Here is a 13,807-nt window from a genome sequence, read left to right as displayed (position 1 = left end):
GGCAAAATCGCCTTTCCCTCAAGGGATGTCAATCTTTTTCATAAAGCCTTGTTCAAATGATCGGATGAGGCCCACTCTGTTGATTTAAGTGTTAATCTCATCTTAAAAAAAAAAAATTGTCATGGCAACATCCAGAGGTATTTAACTAAATATCTGGATACCATGGCCTAACCAAATTGACACAAGTAACCATCACAGTCACCAATTTACAGACCACAATGGCAGGGTGGAAACAGTTTCCCCTCCCCTTCTTGTCAGTTTTCAGGAATTTCCTAAGGTTCTGAATGTTCCAGGGGGCGTGCAGGGTGTGCCACCGTAGGGAAACAGCAGGAAACAGCACTTCATGTGATGGCAAGTCCAGTAGATGGCATCTCGGAAGCACTGAGAGACAGGGTCTGGTACCTTCCAGGCCTTAGACCGACCCCAAAATGTAGCCTCAGGTCAAGTGTAGGTGACAGCTCTCTCATGGAATGCTCTGGATCTTTCTTTAATTACAAATGAGATTGTTCTTTTTTCTTCACATTTACTGGTCATTTTGAGGTTTCTTTTAATTTTTTATTATGCAAAGGCCAAGTCTAAATCATGTCAGACAGCCCTGCTACTCTGAATCTTGATTTGATTATTGTTTTTCTAAGTCCTTTTTAAACAGTTCTCTTGGTTCCTTTATTTCTGATGATTTTTTGCCTTATAGCTGGAGCATGATTAATGCTCTATGGTAATCAGATTTCTGCTGCAGTTTTTTTTTTTTTATGTTGTTTCTTCGGAGTTCTTCTCAGAAAAAAAAAAAAAGCTAAAATTCAGAGAGATTACAATGGTTCCCAACTCTGACCGACTTCACTAGGCTCAATATGGCAGCCAAACCACCTTCCCCCAGCCCTCCTCAACTGTATGGAAATTACCTGTTATTTCTTGCTCATCTCTCCCACACTAAGTGTTTTGGTTACTATTTTATCCTTAACACTTTGTCAGACAGATGGGCATTCAGGAAATACTTGTTGATGGAATGAGTAAAATACCTGAAAGAATAGAGAATTTGTTGTAACAATGAACGAAATGGAAGAAACTCGATGAATGTTTCCCTCAACTCTGTATGGGTAAAAATGATCTTAAGTCTGAGAGCCATGGAGGGAATTGCATGGAACAAAGCTATAGATGTGGTTACATAAAACTGTTAAACTCTATAGATCCAAAGAATCATAAACTAAATTAAAAAGAGAAATATCAAACTGGGAAAATATTGGCTACATATATGGCATAGCAATATGGAAGTAAATAAGGGGGAAATCTAAGATTCCAGTTCAAAAATGAGAAAAGGACATTAAAAACAGACAATTCACGAAAGAGGAAGTACAAATAACAGCCATAAAATAACAAAGAAAAAACATTTTTAAAGAACTACTATTAACAAAAAGAAAGAAATCAATTATAGTACTCATTGCTGACTAGGGCACAGTGACTTGGGTATATGCCTTCGTACTTGGCTCTTGGTCTCCAAAGACAAATTTTTAAAACTAAAAGCTAGGCATTAATCAATTTTTTTCCTGCATTTTAGCTGTTTAGACTCTACCTTAGGAGTAGTACTTAACAAAATAGCCCTCGTTTCCACTAAAATGATGGGAGAAAGGTAGGAGTACAAAAATTAAAAAGTGCATTAGGTTAATATTAAAGTATTATTCTACCATAAGCAGGTAGAAATCAAACATATTTTATTAAGCTGAGCAGTGTGATCTACATGTGGTCCACCAACATTTTATCTCAGTCACCCACACCTTCAATGAAAGAATTATCAGTGACTATAGAAAATTATGAAATTAGTTGATCAGTATTACTGATACTGCTCTTTATTGGGTACTGTTTTCCCAAAGATCCAGAGAGAATGATGAAATGAAGCATCAATTTTGTCATGAAGCATCAATTTTGTCATGTACAGTTATGTAATATGAATAAAATTTTCTTCTTTCAAAATCTTTTCTCTTTAAAAAAACATCAGTTTATTCTCTCTGAGTAAATTTTAATAAAGATTTTTATCATTAACGCAGGCTTCAAAAATTACAAATCATGTCAATTCCAGAATCTTTTTGTTTTGGTTTGGTTTTTGCTTGCTAATCACAAACCACAATGTGAATTTCTGCAACAGCAGAATGCCATGTCACATAAGATCAGTCTGGCTTCAGAGTCTTCTTATTTTCCCTGCATGGAGGACAGATGCTTTTTTTTGTTGAATCGAGACCATAATTTGCATCTGGTGAGACAATGGGCCATATTCTCTTCTGTCTACACAGAGAGATACATTGACAATAGAAAGAGGTGCTCAGAGATAGAGGCAAAATTTGGCTCAGTTGGTGAAAAATTAAGCCTGATTTTAAAATGTAAATGGTCCAGTTAATATCTAGTAGGAACAAACCAGCTAGTGGGTTTGGAAATTTATTTTCAAGTTTCTTGAAATTTTCCTTTGAAATTCTCTGCCCAGTATTAGGAGTAATTCCAGACGCTAAAGAGTTTCAGAGGCCTCTCTGGCTTAAATAAGAACCAAAATGATTGTCTATATTGGATCCAGAACTTTGTTAGGCCGTGGATAATTTTTTGTTAAGCTCTATGTCCTGGATTTCCCTCAGTGATTGATGTGTTCCCTTCCGTGTTCAGAAAGCTTTTCTAATATTAACCTAATTTTCAAAAGTGACCCTGAAATATGAGTCAAAAGTTCCATACCTGCTTTCCATATGAGGAAGCTGGGGCAACAAAGGAACTCTGAGTTCTCAAGTGGTTGTGGAAATCTAGCCTACATGGAAACGAAACTTCTGCTTCCTTAGGTGATCTTTCTTGTTTGTTTAAAATGAGATTCTTTCCATTTCATCCGTTCCTAGGACATTTTTTGACACATGTAAATTTGGAATCCCCTCTGATTAGAGCCAATTTTCTCCAGACACCCAGTCATGGATTATGAGGAGCCTCTGCTTAGGCCTCCACTCCCAATACAAACACTGGCTGAACAGATCATTATTGATAGATTTCACCAATAAATATTATAGAGAATCTAGAGAGTAATTTGTTTAATTACCAGACTGGAGTATGTTGTCTCTGAAATCTACACATTTGGGTTTTGTTTTTGTTTTTGTTTTTTTCCTTAGAAAAGCTATTTGAAAGAAAGTTGACAGCTTTGAGAACAGAGAAAAAGTAGAAAGGGGGTTATTGGTTTTGTGAATTTTAGATTTTCCCAAGGAAAAAGATGAAAAGGGGCTGATTCTATTCTTAGAGCACAAAATTCTTGAGTTATATGACATACTTCCCTTTTAAAATGAAGTTAGAAGGAAACAGAGATTCTTTGAGTCCAACCGCCCATCTTACAAATGAAGAAATTGAATTCAAATAAGTTGTTACATGCTGTAGAGCTATTTTCGTGTCAGTATGTATAAATTTACCTTATTCTTTTAAAAGCCATACGTACATCTACAAAGATGTACTTTAATTTATTATTCATTTTTCTTTGAGAAATATTTTGGTTATTTCCAGTTTTTCACTGTTATAAACGATGTTGCAATGAATAACCTTGTATAGGTATATTAGTTCAGTGTGTATTTTTATAGGATAGATAACCAGAAATGAAGTCAAAATTTTAGCAGAAATAGTCATCCTATGATATTGTACCCATGGCTACACATCCTTACCAACCCTGGATATTATCAAACTTTTAAGTTTTTTAAATGATTATTTTTTTTTTACATTTATCTCATTAATCTATCTGAAATTTGCTTTTATGTATAATGTGAGATAGGGGCCTAATTTATTCATTTTGTTGATATTTAATATGAAAGGAAGAGCAGAGTATTAGGGGTAGAAATGCCACTAAAGACAAACATCAGGTTACACAATCCACTTAGCGAAATTAAAGCCCTATAGCGTACCAGACCTGCCTCCTGTGGCCATCTGAAAAGGCTAGTTAGGGACCTTGTATTGTTATGGTAAAGTTGCATCATATATACATTTTGGGATTTAACTACACAAGCTTTTTAAGCTTCTGATCACCCAGATACTAGCAACTTCAGGACATTTTAAGAGACTTCTAAATATTGTCTACAGTGATTTTTACCATCCATGTCAACAACGAATCTAGTCTGTTCTCCCACCCCTACCCACCCACAACAGATATACCTAAGATATGGTAGAGTGTGCTGCCTTTTGAAGGTTTCATTGTGTCTCTCACTCACAACCTCTAAGGAGCTTATGAAAAATATTCCTTCAATCACATAACACGCAGAGTGTGTTCCTGAAAGGATCTTGAAAAGAGGTTTTTTTCACCTTATTATGTTTGGAGTTTTTAAGTTTTCCAGTGATTTTTTTTTTTTTTTTGCACCCCTTATGAATTGGTACCTAGCTGCCCTAATCCATAATCAACCCACTTTTTCCCCGCAAGCTTCAGAATCTCCTCAACACAGTGCTCTGGGCAGCTACTACCAGTTGATCAGAGTTGGCGCACAGGTAGAAATCAGTTTGCCAACTATAGGTTATTTTTAGTAGGTGTTCCGTGTAGTGGTAGGAAATTTTTGTGTTGATATGTTCATGTTATTACCATGATGTGTATCGATGGTCTCACCCACGGGTGTGAGACAAGGATTATTGGGGGTGGTCTGGCCACCCATGGAAAAGTAGGCTGTGGTTCTTTGGGGGAAGAAAGCCCTTCCTTTTTCCTTTAAGGGCTGATGTGAGTCATATAGTTCCTTCTACTTTCTATGTCGAAGGGCAAAGTCTGGGATATGATTTCATATCAGGAGTTCAGAGGTTGCAGAAAAATGGCTAGCAGATGCCTCTGATGCCCCACACACATCCTTTAGCACTCCCTGTTTTAAAAGCAGGCGGCTTCAGCGACTCTGCCTGAGGACTTGCTCTGGCTGCAGGAGCGCACATGGCTTGTGCACAGATGAAAGTGCTGGGCGATCCATGCCCTCAGGAGCAGAACCCAACCAAGAACAGGTGAAATCGTGGTATAATACTCCAAGGGGTACTGTTTGCAGTTTCCCAGGGGTCTCCCAGCTGCCCCAGTGGTAACAAGCTTATTAATGCTTGCTACCTAAAGGCTGCCTTTTCTCCCTGTCTCATGTCCCTATTTCCCTACCAAGAACTCCTTCCAAATAACCTACTTGCAAGCCAATCTTTTTCTCAGAATCTGCTTCTGGGAAAACCTAGTATAAGGCAGAAGGAGACATCACCTTTGTAAAAAGAGAGTGACATATCCTTTTGAGAACTGATACTAGCTAACAAAACATTTTAAGGAGCTACCTGTAAGCAATAACGAATTTCATTCTTTACTATGTAAAGAGATGCAAAAACTTTTCTGGGGCAAGAAGCGTATCTGTTTTTGTAGAAACAAGGCAGCTACAAAAGGGAGGGGGCGGATTCTCAGGACAGGGAATCCCTGTCATACCTGCCACCTTCCAGCTGAAGCAGTGAGTGAACTGGGGCTGCTAAGAGAACTCCCCATCTTTTATGAGACCCCAGGGACAGGGTCCAGGCTCAAGCACCAGGAACTGTACTAGAGGCAGCAGTGATAAATAAAATATTACACTGTAATTTTTTTATTTGAAACAATTATAAATGTATTCTTTAAATATATATACATATAGATAGATAGATAGATAGATAGATAGATAGATAGATAGATAGATAGATAGATAGATGGATAGATAGATATAATCTCTTCAGGATTGCCAAATGTCATTTGATAGGACTGTCATTGTTCTTAGGTTTTGTCTTTTTAATTTAATAATATTATAATATTCATATGTTTATGAAATGATGTTGATAGAAGATACTATTTGTAAAATAGTATTCTTATTGGGCAGAATTAAAAGCTGCCAACCATTTGTCAGTGTCCCTCTTATATGGGGAGACACTTAAACTCTGGGAGCCACTGATTAAACCCACATGGAAACACCCTTTCTGTGATGCAGGGGTTTATACAAACTAGCCACATTGAAAGCCAATGTAGTGGCCAGTCCCTGACAGCATAGGCCAGCCCTCTGCGGCGGTTCCAGAGGCAAAGATTTCTCATAGAATATTATTCTGGGGTGAACTGGCTAATCCTTAACCCCTCATGCCCAGTGCCTGTTCTCGGGCTCTTTACCTGTCCATCAGGATTTCTCTGGGATGGCCTTAAGCTTTCCAAGCTAGTCTAAATGCTTTACTATACCTGCCCCTTCCTCAGCACCTATATGTGAGGGAGAATAGAGCCTTCTCATGTTCTCAGTCAATCCCCCCATCTCCCAATACCCCTTCAGGGGACCTCACTTTGGAAAAGAGCCTCCCTTAATAGTAAAGGCTGTGTTTGTTGTTGTTGTTATTGTTTTAACTCCTTTGAGGTCAAAACTTCACTCTATTGTGAAAAGTTTTTGCAAATTATGCATTTCACTCCATTCCTCAACACATTCTTCCAATCATAAAGTACTAAGGTTTATCTGCATAAAAATGAAGCCCATTTATAATTTTAAACTGCTAGAAACTAAAGGTACCATTAATAACAAATAAGGAACATGATTTTGGACATAAGAGAAAATGATAGTGGCTAAGCTGAGAATGCTCTCACAAAAAGAGCAAGGCCAGGTAATTTTTTAAAGAGATTGAGACAAGCACTAAAAAATGAGGTCAATCACATAAAAGGAGAATGCCTGTTTTCTGGGATCTGAGGAGACAAATTAAATGGGGACAACTTTTAAAACTGAATAAGATGGGGTTAGGTGGGGAGCATCTTTCTGCCCCTATCACACACACAGATTTCAGCATAGAAGGTCAGAGACATTGTTCTTCAAATTCTTAGGCAAATTGTCCCTCTTGAAAAGTACTTGTTTTCCAATAAATAACTTCACGGTATATCTCTAGTCCAGGGGCCAATGTGGCCAGGGGAGCATTGGGCAGAGGAGTCAGGAGACGCAACTGGCTTGGCCGCTATAGAACTGAGATTCCAGGTGTAAGAGTTTGCTAGCACTGCTGTAACCGAGTGCCACAAACATGCATTTGCTCACCGTTCTGGAGGCTAGCAGTCTGAAGTCAAAGGATTGGCAGGGCTGTTCCTTCTGAGGGCTGTGAGGAAGGACATATTCCCGGCCTCTCTCCTGACCTTGTAGATGGCTGTCTTCCTGTTCACATAGCATTCTCCCTATACGCTTGTCTCTGTGTCCAAATGTCTCCTTGTAAGGACATCAGTCCTATTGGATTAGGACCCACCCCAATGACCTCACTTTAATTTATACCTCTGTAAAGACCCTAGTTCCAAATAAGGCTACATTCTGAGACCCTGGGTATTAGGACTTCAATAAATGAATTTGGGGGAGACACAATTCAACCCATAACAGCGGGCAACCTCTCTGGTTTATTTCTCTTCTTTAGAGGAGAACATTGGCCTTCGTGTTCCTTAAGGGCTCTTTCAATCTCAGCTCTCCAAGATTCTTTCAGCCCTTTTAACACTGCCAAGCCTGGCCCCCCTATTCACAGGACTATAAATATAAGAATTTTCCTGACCCAGGCCTGCCAGCCCGTCCTGGAGGGCGGGAAATGAGTGGGGAAATGCTGGAAGGGTGGAGTTTTTCTTTAACCTTTGGTCATTTTCATGAGTTCTGTAATCAGACAAACATTTAGAATGTGGTGAACTGGGGTTCCTGACATCCTAAGGCAAACAAGCAAACTCGATGGCATTTGTTCTTTTCCAAATCCTGAGGTTTTATGTGTTCCAACGATAGATGACAAAATAGTTCCAGGGGAGCTGCAGTGTTTTGTTCTCCCTGCCAATTCATTAGCAACAGAACGGTTGCCGGGCTGTACTCCAGCTAGGCTGACATCAGTTCCCCAGTAAAAGAAGGACAGAACTGGAGCTGGGTCTGTGCAGCCAACAGGGATCAGGAGGGCTCAGCTGTACTGACACGTTGGCAAAAAAAAAAAAAGAAAAAAGAAAAAAGAAAAAAAAAGGGGGTGGGATAGGGGGAGAAAAGGGAAGAGAGTTGGAAAAGTTCGTAGAGATGAAGAAGTCACCCAGCTTCTTCGAGAGACTCAGGAAAGTAGGAAGGTAGTGGGGAGATAGGCATGGTGATAACACATACTGGGATCCGGCCAGCATAGTCTTCAGTGAGTATTTAGAAAAATCGGGGTTTGCTTGACCTATAAGTAAAAGCCATCAGTTTTAGAAACGCAAGCTAAGAACATGTGTGCAAAAAGAAACCTATATAAGGAAGCCGGGCTGGGCTGTAGTTATGGAACAGCCCACATCCTTTCTTTGTGCCTTTTTTATTCATCTCTAAATGAGGGGATGGTAATACAATTGCACTCTTCTCAACTTAAAAATACTTTTCTTCTGAATCACCTGACAAGTCTTTTTTCCCCCTGCACAGTGCTTATATCCATTAAGAGATCTTCCAGAGCCACTTTGTCGGTTTGGCAGCTCTCGCTGGAAGCATCCGGCACTCCAGACATTGAACGAGGTCACTGACCCCCCACTCTCCTCCTTGTCTTAGTAAAGTGCCAAATCTTTACGTTTAAGGTATGTTTTATTAGGAGCTCCCTGGGCTTTCTTTCCATAGCACTTCTCCATTCTCACTTCTGGACTTTCCTCCCAGCTTTTTACGATGTTAGAGAGCTTTGGATGCCACTTCATGGTTTTTGAAAAGCCTGAGTATTATATGAGTGTGTCTACATCTTACCTTCTTTTTCAGCCACATGCAGCAGGGCAGGGGAGAAAGAAAAATCATCCTTGTAGCACCACTCCCAGCTGATGGGCAGGCACATCCCTTGCTACAAAGTAGCTGAACAAAGGGTCTCTGCACACAGAAAACCAGGACAACAATGAGTTTATCACAAAAGAAAAATCTGGAGTTAGGTGAATTAAGAATGAATTATAATACATTAAACAACTTACTGTGGTTCAACCCCATTTCCTGACTGGGTTTTCTTTGACTTATGTATCTCAAAATGATCCATTTTACCATCTTTCCACTTCTATACCCTTGGATACTGACTCTCAGATACTAAACCTGGTCCTCCTTCTTTAGAAATCATCCACTTATTTATTCGTCCATTCATTCATTCAACAGCAAGGACAGAGTGTCTCCCATCCACTAAACATGGTGCTTGGGGATGCACAGAATAATAGGAAAGGTTTCCTGTCCCAGAGGAACTCCTAGTCCAAGGTCTCCTCCAGACCATGAGGGCTCTGGATTTGGGTTTTGACTTTGACTTTGACTCTTTGAACTTATAGTACCCTTGCTTTCTTTCCAAAGAGGAAGTTGGCTTCCTTGCTAAAGCAGAGCATGGATATCTGCCAAATTCCTGTCCTTAACCAGATATCCAGTCCCAACTTCTCCTGCTTCTTCCTGTCTCTATTTAAAGTCCAGCAGGACAGTTCTTTTGCCTGGAGTTTCCACTCAAATTCAGAAGCTCTGTCCATATACTGAAGGTTATAAACTAGAGCCTTTGGGCCTACAGAGCCTCTTAGATGTTGCTTCTGGGGAGTCTCAACCTTGTTTGTTCCCTCTTGGGTCCACCCTTAGCCTGACCGCCACTGGACTATGACAGAATTCTAAGAGTCCAGTATATCTGAGAGCTCATCTGTAACAAAAGAAAGTGAAGTCAAAGAGGAATGTCTAGATATTTCCCTTCTGAACCAATCCAGTCTAACCGAGTTGTCAGAGTGGTATCTGGTGGCAGTAACTCTGCCAGGCCCCTGGGAGCCCAGGTCTGACAGGCACACGCTTCTCGGCCACCTCCGCTGCTTTGTCTTCTGGTAGGGCTGGGGGGAGGTGGTTACGGGGTAGTGATGCACAGAGAGGTCAAATGGGCACTGGGCACAGCCTATATCTGCTGAAAATACTCACCCTGAATCCAATCATGAGGAGAAAATCAGACATCCAGTTCATGGGCATTCTACAAAACAATTGTCCTGAACTCTTCAAAAAGGTTAATGCCAAGAAAGATTGTCTAAAAAGCAAGGGAGTTGTTCTAGATTAAAGAAAACTTAAGAACATGACAGTTAAATGCAATGCATGATCCTGGTTCAGGTCCCGAATTGAAAAAAATATGGCCATAAAGGACATTATTGGGACCAGTATGGCTGTGTGTGTGTGTGTATGTGTGTGTGTGTTTGTGTGTAGAAAGAGAAAGAAAGAAAAACAAATGGGGCAAAACGCCAGCAATTTGTGAATCTAAGTGAAGGATATATGGCTATTCATTGTACTGTTTCTTCAACTTTGCTATTGGGTTGAAATTTTTCAAAATAATAAGTTTAGAACTCCAATGTAGTTCAGGTTAATAGACAGAGAGAAGGAGAGATAGCATGAGGAGACTGGCAGGAGCCAGGAGGGCATGACATCCCAGTGAAAAGGCAGGAACCAGGCCAAGTTCTAGGAAGGCACGCTGGCCACAAACACAAAGAACCTGCAGCTTAGTGTGCACCTGGCTGCCTCAGGTCAGCCTCATCATCTGGAGAGCAGATGTGGAAGCAAGAGGCAAATGCAGATCCACTAACAAGCAAAGAACTCCCAATAATGCCACGTGTGGACTCCGGAGGCTCAGAACTGGGAAATATTGAATAATCCAGTGCTTGGCCATTGTTCCAGAGGCCAGACAGACTGAAGCCAGCAGGAACTAACACGTCTGCTTAATGCCCAAGGAACTCAAATGGTGGGGGTAGGGGCTCATCAGGAGGCATTGACCTAATTGGATTTTATTTGCTCTCAACTGGTTAAATTTAGCGTTGTCAGATTAAGTTACTAATTACTCCCACAGATGTGATCCTAATTTCTCCTCTCTTCCATCTTTTGTGTCTTCTGTTCTCTATTTGTAATTCTTTCTGGCGGTCCCTGTTCGTCTCCTGGTTTTATGCCATTGTGATGTGTGGAAAACATTAGAAGACCTCTCTAAAGTGTCTTAAAATGCCTGAGTACAAACATGCAAAATAAAACACAACAACAACAAAAAAAACCACAACTCTCAAAGCTGGTTTCGGACTCAATAGTGTGACACTTCGTTTCCAAAGTTCAGGTTGCTGAGTGCTAAAGTGACCCAACCTCCACACCCTCTGGCTTTGTCATCTTTTGGCATTTCCATAACTTTTCTGGCCCTTATAGGAATTTCTGATTTCTCCTTCCCGACTATCTTTTAATTTCAGCCCTCCTGAGCAGAGCTTTTCAAATTTTAGACAGGACTAGCAAGCAGTTCAGCCTTCTCCTCTCCAGGGTCTTCCCCTGTACATGGAGATGTACAGGGAGGGAGGTCAGCCAGGGGTTGGTACAGCCAAGGGCTCTGCTCAGTTTCCACCACGCACCTCAGTAACAAAGCAGCCGTGACAAGCATTGCCAGGAGCATGTGCTGGGAGCCAGGAGTAGATGAATTCCCGGTGTGAGTTAGGAAAACAGCAACCGGGTTTGCTACAGCTGTGATTCACATGCAGGATTCAGCCTGGAGAAGTCTCCTCCTGAGAAACCATAACATTTGCAGAAGTGGATTCAAGCAAATCCCAGTGATTTTCAATCTCAATCTCTTTCTTTCGCACGTTCTCTGCCTCTCTCAGGCTCTCTCTCTCTCTTTTCCCTTTCGCTGAGCAACAAATCCTTATGTTTGAATATAAATTTTAGAAAAGAACGAATTTACAAAAGAGATCAAAACTCAGCCTGTTTGATTTTTTGAGGGCGCTGTGAACCTACGTGGCCCCTCCCCAGTCATCCCAGGATACTTTCAGGGTATCATCAGAACCCCACCAAATCTAGGGTATGAAATCCATTGCTTGTTCTGTCTTCCCCACACACAGAGGGAATATGGGGTCTTCTCTGGTCATGCTTTCTCAGATTCTCTTCAAACAACACCTCTCCACCGCTCCCCAAGCTGTTTTCATGCTTCAACACATACCAAGAACTTTATCAGGTAAGATCTGTTCTGTTTCTTTCTTGAAAGTCTGGAAAGTGTCTTTTGATGGACACTGAGTCTAATCATAACTGGTGCTATCTTCAAAAAAGATCACTGGCCTGAACTTAATGTATTTCATCCTACTAGGAAAATAAGGTGTGATCACATGCTTTCAGTTCCATGAGGTCGAAAAGGTCCTGCTCACAGATTTTTCCTTCACCTCCCTCATGGGATGGGAGAGCCCTAGGGTGTGACTCGTCTCCCAGGTTCTGTCATGCTGACTTTTTGTTAACTCAACATCTTTGATCCAATTGAACTTGCTTCATCTTTTTATTATTATTATTATTATTACACACTATGTCAGCCGCTTACTTTTCCTGCCATTGACCGCTAGTCACATTTTCATCTGTAACCTCAAACGTCATACGGGATGGAAAACTATGAGAAAGTTCACCTCTGAAGCCATGGAAAGTTCCCAAATGTGAGAACAACATGGCAACCTATGGTGGGAAAGGCCACTAAACAACTTTATTACATCAGCTATCACAATAGCAAAGACTCTTGGGGTGGAAAATTTATTTTATATGACTACCAATCATCCCAAAAGAACGTGTTTTTAGTCATTCATTTCAAATTTGTTTGGCTCGTTCCTCAGCTACTTATTTTTCATTTTATTTCGTTAGAGATTAGATTGTATTTCCCTAGCCCATATCAGCCAGAATGCTGTACACTCTTAATAAACAAACAGTGATGATCCATGTGTCCCCTGCTCTTATCCTCACCTCTAGTTCCCATCAATATCCCTTCTGGGAGTTCCCAAAGAGCATCTCACCTGGGTTCATCAAAAAGTTCAGGACCACCATGGGCTGCCACCCCTGTCTTCTTCTGCCTCTCCCTCTTCAGTGATGTCAACTGCCCTGGCCTTCACTACTTATGCAGCTGGATGAAGATGTCTCAAGGCTTCCTCCAGTGTTCCCAGTCAACCACCCCCTACAGGTCCATTGCCACTGTCACCACCCCTGATACACAGGGACCTTCAGCGTACCAATGTAGAGATGAATATTCTGGAGGTTATAAAGTTTGGTGGCAAAATGGGAGAAAGCCTCTTTTGTGTAATATATCTGCGTGAGCAGATTACTGAAGCAGAACTACCTTATATCCAACATCTTAGGGTTTTTAATGAGAATAATTGTTTCTCATTGGAGGTGCTATAACAGAAATTCCATGAACTAGGTGGCTTATTAACAACAGAAATTTATATGTCACAGTTCCGAAGGCTGAAGTCCAAGGTCTGGGTGCCAGCGTGTTTCTGGGGAAGGCCCTCCTCTGGATTTCAGACTGTTGATTTCTTGCTGTGTACTCTCAGGGAAGAAGAGTCTAGGGAACTCTTTAGGGTCTCTTTTATAATTGCATTAATCCCATTCATGAGGGCTCAATCCTTATGACCCAATTCACTCTGAAAGGCCCCAGGTTCTAATACCATCACATTGGCCATTAGGATTTTAATGTATGAATTTTAGCAGGACACAAACATTCAAACCATTGAAATAATGCTTTCAGATTTTCTGCATAAGCCTTTCTCTTCTGGGACTCAGTCCTGGGTACATAGAAGTAAGACTAGGATTTGGGGAGTCCTGTACATTTCAGAATTATGCCTTCTACCAGAAGCTTTAACAAGCTTTTCTGTTTCAGTCTCTCTTCCCTTAAATGAGTTTTCTCTCCTAAGGTCATTCTCCCTCTTAAAAATCAGTTTTTGGCAGCTCAGCCCACCAAACAGGCCCAGACACGTCTGAACTCCAGCAGGGGATGGCTTAGGCTTAAGCTAAGGCCAGTGCTACATAGCTTTCTAGTTTAAATTTACTGCAGGCTCTTTACCCAATATGCATGCCTTTATTTCAACAGATAACTTTGGTTACATCAATCATTCATT

At 40.8% G+C, this 13,807-nt stretch overlaps 1 long non-coding RNA gene across 1 annotated transcript; it reads left to right on the top strand.

Moving 5' to 3' along the window:
- The first annotated feature begins 8,437 nt into the window (after positions 1-8,437).
- Positions 8,438-12,862, top strand: LOC111731775. Its single transcript, XR_002777311.1, has 3 exons — positions 8,438-8,521; positions 11,783-11,895; positions 12,666-12,862. It is a non-coding gene; the product is annotated as an uncharacterized LOC111731775 (long non-coding RNA).
- The last annotated feature ends 945 nt before the right edge of the window (positions 12,863-13,807 follow it).

This window comes from Pteropus vampyrus, unplaced genomic scaffold (assembly GCF_000151845.1).
Source record: "Pteropus vampyrus isolate Shadow unplaced genomic scaffold, Pvam_2.0 Scaffold397, whole genome shotgun sequence".
NCBI classification, from domain to species: Eukaryota; Metazoa; Chordata; class Mammalia; order Chiroptera; family Pteropodidae; genus Pteropus; species Pteropus vampyrus.
The sequence above is the reverse complement of the archived record's forward strand: the minus strand, read 5'-3'. Positions and strand labels throughout refer to the sequence as shown.